The sequence below is a fragment of the Cynoglossus semilaevis genome, chromosome 5 (genome assembly GCF_000523025.1).
Source record: "Cynoglossus semilaevis isolate Cse_v1.0 chromosome 5, Cse_v1.0, whole genome shotgun sequence".
Lineage (NCBI taxonomy): Eukaryota > Metazoa > Chordata > Actinopteri > Pleuronectiformes > Cynoglossidae > Cynoglossus > Cynoglossus semilaevis.
In genome coordinates, this window is record NC_024311.1 from 2,503,063 (window position 1) to 2,511,370 (window position 8,308).

Genomic DNA, 8,308 nt, shown 5'->3' on the forward strand with positions numbered 1-8,308 from the left:
TTTTCTGCCAGCTTTGTTACACCTAAGTGATGCTAAATAAAAGACAGGAACAAACCTGACAGAAGTGTTCAAACCGCTAGCTCACCCTGCCATGGGACTGATTACCGCAACCTGTTCAGCTGTCGAGCGTTGCGATGTGTCACATGCACAACATGGTAAACAATGAAAGTGTCCTGATCCACTGTTATTCTGAGCATTTTCAAGGCGTCTAATTACAAACAGAACATAACTTCTAATGTGATGAGATCGGAACTGGGCTTTGCGATGTACGTACGTAAAACTAGCTCCAATTAACAGCATGTGCTAAAGATGTGCAAAATCTGGTCATCCTAAAAATAAACAACTTTTTTTTGGGTCAATTCGGGAGATCAGGAGCAACAAAAAGCAGATCTAAACGATACATTTTTTTTAGAAATAACAAACCAAACAATAAGAGCTATTTCAAATGATGAGATAATTATTACGGGTTTATAACGTAATGATTGGATCTCGTGAAACAATAATGGCGGAACAATAAATACCCACCGTGCGGCCCAAGTTAATCCTGGCGGCCGAGGTCAATCGTTACTCGTTAACTGTGTGGTCATTGTGCAGCTATTCCCTGTTTTAGGTTTTATTATAATCGACCTGCAGAAGTTGCCGAGGTAATCAGGTTTTAATGCCTCCAGCAAGCGTTTCAATCTGGATTTTTATGTGTTTTTGGATCATCCAATCACAACGCAATCACACAGTATATGTTAATAACACTTGCTTTACAGCATGAAGGGGTCACATAACCCTGATTGCTGAGAATATTGAGTGGCCAGACAGTCCCCTCAGGCTGTGCCCCATCAAGTAGCATTAGCCAGGAAACGGAGAGAGTCTGTTATCAACAGTAGCAGATTTGGGTTTATCAGTTTGTGATGGTCACAGAAAAAAAAAAAATACTCATATTCTTCTTTACTGAACTTATTTCGTGACTTAATGATTAATGATATTGGCAGTTTAAATGTGTTGAAGGCAGTTTGGTGGATTTAACACCTCAAATCCCAGAGACTGAGATGGTGACGTGTCTGGGAAGCTGCCAAAGCAGAGTTGATGCCAAAGTATTGTCTAATACAGAAGCCTTCCTCAGCCAATCAGGCCCCGGCAAAGCTACTACTGTAATCCAGCTTTTTTCTTTCTTTTATTCCATTTGAATTCAAATTGAACCTGAAATAATATCAGCATGGCTCTGAGTGGATTCTTTTGAAACATGATTGCAGGTCACTGTCCCTGTCCAATCACTGGAGGGCAACTCAGCAATACACAAGAGCTTGACATGTCTGGTACTGAAAGAAACGTATTGTGTCAGAAGGAAAAAAAAACAAAATAATAACAATAAAATCAGGGACAACCTTCACTCTGCAATCTTGTCTCCTCGGTCTGAAAGACTTTTTTTAACGAATGATGAATAGCTGATCAGCTGATTGGTAATGTTAACTGTAAAAGCAGAAATACTAACAACGGGCAGTACTTTTGTGTACAGCATCAAATCCAAGAAGAGGACAGTGAGTAGAGACTACACTGGAATTGCACTTTTTTAATGTTCACATGATACAAATTATGGTGTGACACTCATATGATGAAATATAGAAAATGTGTGAATATCACATACTAAGAATAGTTTGTGCAAACATAGCTGTTTATGGAATTTTTTTTTTAGCACTGAGTATAGTATATGTACATGGAGCATGTACACTGACAGTAAAGATTCTATTCTTTTTAGTTCTGTTCCTGAATAAAGGTAAAAAAAATTTAAAGATCATTTAAAGATAAAGCTTCTGTTCAAATTATGCAAAATAAAAGATTTTGTTGCGCCCTGTAAACGTTACCCCATGATATAAAATAAGAATAATTTGATAGAATAATAATAATAATAATAATAATAATAATATTTTTTTCAAAAACAGAACCTAGTTCTTTAAAGACAATAAATCAATAATAAACTTAATAAATGATCCAGAATATGATGTATCCTGACAGTTGTGTCTTTTTTTTCACAGTCTAAGGTTATTGTTACCATGCAAATTTTGTGTCATGTTTTTTTTTTTGCCAAGGCTTGACATCAAACACATGTGTTTATGGACTCTAGAATCTGGAAAAATGTATTTTCAGAATCTCTGTGTCCACTTCCATAGCCTGCGGTCAGTCGTGCCTGCAGTTACATTGCAGCCAATTATACACAGTTTGTTGTATCACACAATTTGGCCTGGAAAAAAAAGGCAGCAACTATAAAAGGTAGTTATTTCATAATTACTGCTCAATTATTTGCTGTGGGAAATGGGCAAAAGAACAGTTTTCACAGCTTCTTTGGACAACTAGGTGACGAGTGGGCAGGCCCAGTCCTGGCTCCCCTCCAGTCGATGCTCAGGCTCACAAAGACCCACTGGAAATGAAAACATTTACTCTGTGGGAAAGTGCTCCAAAAAAAAAAAAAAAAAAAAGAAAGAACCTTACACTTAGGTGTTTACAAAATGAAAAAAAAAGAGAAGAAAACATGTTTTCTTTAGAACATATATTCTGATGCCAATTTTTTTTAAAACTGCTTTGGAAAAATATAAAAATATAAAAATTCGGGTACTGAAATATATTTTAATATAAATTAATACTTGCATTGTCTTCCACTGAGAATGAGGGCCACACCTCCACTGGAGCTCCAGCCACAAGCAGCAGGTGTGTGATAAATAACACAGTAATAAAGAAAAAAAAAAAATCTCACTGAAACTGCCCCCGGTTGTTCGTTAGTGTGGAAATATCGTCTGTGAATGTTTTTTAACAAAGCTTACTCCAACTGAAGTTTATTGAAAATCCTCGACACGTAGTTGAATTGTTTGTTTTTTTAATTACGTTAATGTTCATTCATTAATCAGTCCTCGGCCGCAATTTATTTGGATTGAAACAAAACGTTGCTTATTTTGTCAAATAATGCTATTTGGTACACATGCGATTAATTGCGATTAAGGTACTTTCCGGTCGCGTTGGAGTATAAGTCGCACCACTCAGATAGAGTGCCCTCTAGCGACTGTCAGGGTGAAAATAACAAACATGAAATTATATCTTTTTCACATATAAGTCGCACCTGATTATAAGTCGCAAACCCAGCCAGTGGATGAAAAAAAGTGCGACTTATAATCTGGAAAATACAATAATTCACTTTAATAATCTAGACATTTCAGTACACAGACCAATGCTGCATTAATCAGCACATTCAGACATGCCATCTAATGACTTCAGTTTGTCCATTTTGTTGTTCTTGTAAACATTAATGCCTCAACGTCAGCAGAAAAGGAGAGCAGCAACACCTGGTCTGCAGATTCTGTAGGGAACAGTGTGGAGAGACAAAACAGACACTGCAGTAATACAACCAAAGACTGCATGAGAAGACATTCACCTGTTGGCAAAGTAATGAACAGATGTTTGTTTTGGGTTTTTTTTTTTCTATTTACTATTCCTTTTCTTGCTTGGCTTGGTTTTCACTCAGACTCTCGCAGAGAGCTGAAGTTGTTAGATTAAAAAAAACATATAAAAGTACTCTGAATCTGGCTTAAAAATAATTTGAGTGCAAGTAAAAATAAATTTAAAATCTACTTTTATAAACATCAATCAACTTTTACGTCTTGATCAATTGTTTGGGGTTGTTGGGGAGGAGGAGTCGACCAGTCTGGACACATCGGCAGTTCATGGCAGGGCCACATATAGAAACAAACATTCACACTCACATTTATACCAGTGACGTGCTGTGAGGTTCATGTCAGACGAGGCACCGACTCCTTCAGAGTCCCCAAAAATAGTCTATGTACCAAGTGGAAAAATGCGGGTGAACGACTGGCTATGTTTTATTTACAGTCACGGTTCTTTACGTACCGTTGTGATTCACTTTTTAACAATAACTCAATACAAACAAAAGTACAGCCTTGTTCACAATTCACAGATTTGCAGTTTTTATTTTTTTTTTTTTCCATTTTGATGCTACAGTCATCAAAGGTCCTAAGGTTCTTCTTAGCTTAGCTTCTTCGCCTTTTGTCTTTAAGTTAAAACCATCAGTGGTCTTTGATGGTTTTATATTCATACAGTCATGCTGTCGTGCTGCTGCAAACACTTGTTTTGCTCACATCTACCCCCTGTGGTGAGGCATGCCTTGTTCGTTCCCTCCCATACTGTCTCTTGTCATACATCCAGTTGACCTACATCTGGTTGTGTGTATGAACTGATGATCTTCTTGCTGCAAGCTAAGCATGCTAACCACAGCTTCCGCCATTTTGCTAATACATTGTTTTAATTCTACATAAATGTGTTGGTTTTGGTTTTTGAGAATAAAACGTTAAAATTCCTCTGCTTCCCTTCAGTGTTAGGAGTCTTACACTATAACAGGAATGGGCAAAATAAGGCCCGGGGGCCGGATGCAGCCCATTCAGCTTTGGCCTGCTAAACTTTTCTAAATTATATGATTCATTCGTATGGTAATAATTTAAATTTGCAACAATATATAGTATAATAGTTACTCAGTCTGTTGCTCCACCGCTTGTATACAGTATAAATATAAATATTACTGTGATTAATATTTGTCATCAATGACAATAAATTGATGATCGATAGGTCAGAGATGTATGTGCGTAGAACTTGTAAGTTGTTAAATGTTCTTCAATAATCAATCATTACAAATATTAACTTTTTCTTTTTTTTTTTTTTGGAGTAAATGTAGTATTTCCTTAGCTTGACCTATCAAAATGCTTCTCTCTATGTAGGTGGAGGGGGGAAAAAAGTGTTTTAAAGCAGAACTAATCACTAAAGGAACAGCTTTATAATGAATATTTATTACTATTCAAATGAAAAAAAAAAAAAAAAACAACCCAAAATGTTTCAACATCTTTAATAAGCCCACTCCTTTGTTCTACAACATACTCTCTGGTAAGTGTGGGTCGTTTCTAAAAATAAACTCATTTATATTCAGGATAATTAAAAACTGTTTTCCTGCGGTGTGATTTGCATGCGTTTCTTTCTTGTTTATATAACAGCATTTGTAATTGAATGAAGCCGCTGTCGGCTTAAGAGAATAATCTATTATATTTAATGGCGTTGGCTTTGAATTTTCTCCGAGTGACCTCAACAAGGGACGCGTGTTTTCCTTTGGAATTGGAGCCCCCCCCTAAATCCTCCTGTAAGGTTAATGTCTCAGTGACTTTAACAGGAGAAATCCTAAGTAAACTTTGCACCCGTGCCGAGGAGGAAAGGTGAGAATGGAAATCGAAGCTCTCATATAAACCAAGTTTGTTTGTGCAGACCGGGCGTGAGTGCGGCGTCTGTAGGCGTGTTAAGCTCCCGAATCTTTTTGTCACCTGTCGCTCTTTTGTTTACCCTGCGCTGTGTACATAAAAACACCTGTCTCCAGATCCCACTGAATTCTGATTATAGCCCTTTATCATTTCAACGGGACTTATTTACAGCTCCTCCTGACATCGTGTTAACAGAGAGTGGAGAAATAAAACCCGCTACACCTGGTACTTTTTTTATAGCCCACGTTGTCCTCTATCTCCCCGCCGTCCTCCCCCTTTTTTTTTTCTGTTGACCAATTTAGATAGTCGAATTTTTTTTTTTTTTTTCTTTTCTGCACTTGCGCACCTTTGTCTCTCTCAAAGCCGGCAGAAGGATGCCATCGATCTTCATGAGGTTTTGATACACATCGTTTCACCTCACGCAGTACCTGCTTTATCAGGAGATTGGAGGGGGACGGATGACTGATCAGACTGATATTGGCTCTCTCTCATTTCACTGACAACCCCCCCCTCCACTCCCACCTTCCTTCTCTTTTCTATTCCTATACTTACATCCCTCGTTCCTCTCTTCCTCTCTCCTCCTACTGGGAAATTGAAATTTGAACAGCTCTAGCATCATCGTTGAATTGTTCTTGACGCGACTCTAGCGTCACATTGGAATGTTTTCTTTAGCTCTGTCTCCATAGATGATTGGATATATATTTCCATAAACGTGTTTCGTGCGTTGCTCCTGCTGTTGAAAATCCTCTTATATGCAGACATTTTCAAACCGTTGAGGAGATTCACCGTCTTCAGGAAAATATGATTCGACTCATCACACGAACGCTGAACAAACGAAACCCAATAAATGAGCGATGTTTTCAACCTTTATAGAAGGTAAAAGCTGAGGCTTTAAGGGAGGGGGGGGGGCAGACAGGCAAAACAATAAAATAAAGGAAATACATTTACATCGAGATCAGTGAGCTCATTGAGCTCTCTGAGTACCACCATGATGACCAACATTAGAATATAGCAGCAGAGGCCTTCACTGTTAGCTTCCACCACAGGAGAGATGTTTAGAAATGCTTAAATGGTATGTTTCAGATTTGTTCAATTGAAAATGTAAATGTGAAATTATGAATTCTCCCCGCGGACCACTAGAGAGCGCTCGCGTACCACTGGTGGTACACGTACCACAGTTTGAGAACCACTGATCTAGATTATTCTACTGTTACTCTTTACTATCTAGATATCAAAGTAAGCCTGTCAAAAACCTTTGCTTAAAAGTGAATGCAGCTGAAAAATTGTTGTTCTACAAAAGTGAATGCAGCTGAAAAATTGTTGACTGGAACCAGATAGAAAAAGATAAGATACAGCTCACAATTCAAAATACTCATTTTCACAGTTAAAGAACTCATAAACCAGGAGCCCATCATGATCTTAAAAATTCAAAAACACCCATCAACTGAGTAACTTACTTACTTAAGAGGGCAAATTACAAAGGGGTTTTGTGTGGAACATTTTGTGATGAGTCAAAGGTCTGTTTGTTAGAGTCTAGCCACATGCTATATTACTGTCCTATTAAGCTGGAATTACTATGAAAGTAACAGTTTTCAACAGGGAATCAGATTCAAGAAAAGGTCGGTATACAGAAATACTGACCGGTCTGATAAAAAGGCGATGCACATTAGGCAGTGTAATATGAATGGCCATTACACTGCTGCTGGCTCTTGAGCGAAAATGATTCATTTTTATGATGAATAAATCATCACAGTGGCCTGACAATGAGATCCTAAATTACCAAAAGACATTTCTCTTTATCTCTCTCTCACCCGCTCTCTCTCTCTCTCTCTGTCTGTCATCTCTTCATCCACAGAAAACACTGTGCAGCCTCTGTCCCTGCATCTGTACTAATTGTCAGTCCATTTGATGGCGAAGAGCCATAATATGTCTTTATGTAATTTTTAAACTAATGTGGCCACAATCACATCGCTAAGAGAAGAACAGATGTGGGCTGTGAGAAATACCAAAGTAAATCAAGTCGAAGGAACGTGTTTTTCCGAAACAGAGGGATGTTCATTGCTGCTGTTTTAATTAAAGCGAGGGACTCTAACATATGCTTGGTGATACTGAGCAACAATTCCACGTTTCATATATTGAACGATACCTTAATGACAATAAGGTGACCTGACGGATAATTACACTTCTGTATTTCATTCTTGTTTCCGCTCTTCATCGGGCTCCGACCCATGATTAAAGATGCTGACCAATCAAAGGAAAACGCACGAGAGATGATATTGTTGAAGGTTATTCTGGGAAACAGATGTTCACCAAACCAAGCGGTCATGTTTTAGAATCATTGTGCCGATGAGAAGTTATAAAAGTTTTTTATTATTATTTTTAATTATTATTATTATTTGATGTTTATTTTGGGATACAGTCGTGGGCCAAATTGTATGGATCTGGTGGATCGGAATTGGCCCGCCAGCCGCCAGTTGATAATCAGTGGCATTACCAACTTACCAACTACCAAATGTTTGCTGTTATTTCGTCAAATATTTTCATCCTTACATGTACACATACTACCAAAGAGTAGATAACTAGTCATGATAAATGTGTGTATTTCTCTATGCCATATATATATATATTTGAAGACATATATAAGATATGTAAAAATCTGTATATTAACAGTGTTGACTGGTAATAAATCATCCTTTCAAAAAAAAAAAAAAAAGTCTGCCTGCTATGGTACCAAGATGAATTGTTTTTAATATGCACTGAGATGTGGAAGCAGACAAAGATGAAGTGGAGGGACAACACATGATCGTAAAACGTTGTCATTTTACAATGGTCAGTGGCGATACCAATGAAAAGACTTGCAGGAAGCCATTAGAGACGAATGTACAACTTTAAAAAACAAGCCAAACGTATACAGAGCATGTGCTGTTCACTTTTGTCCTCTAATTCACTCCTTACATGCATAAAGCGGTTCACAAAGAATACAAGACGGATTGGAGACATAATGTATTTGCGTC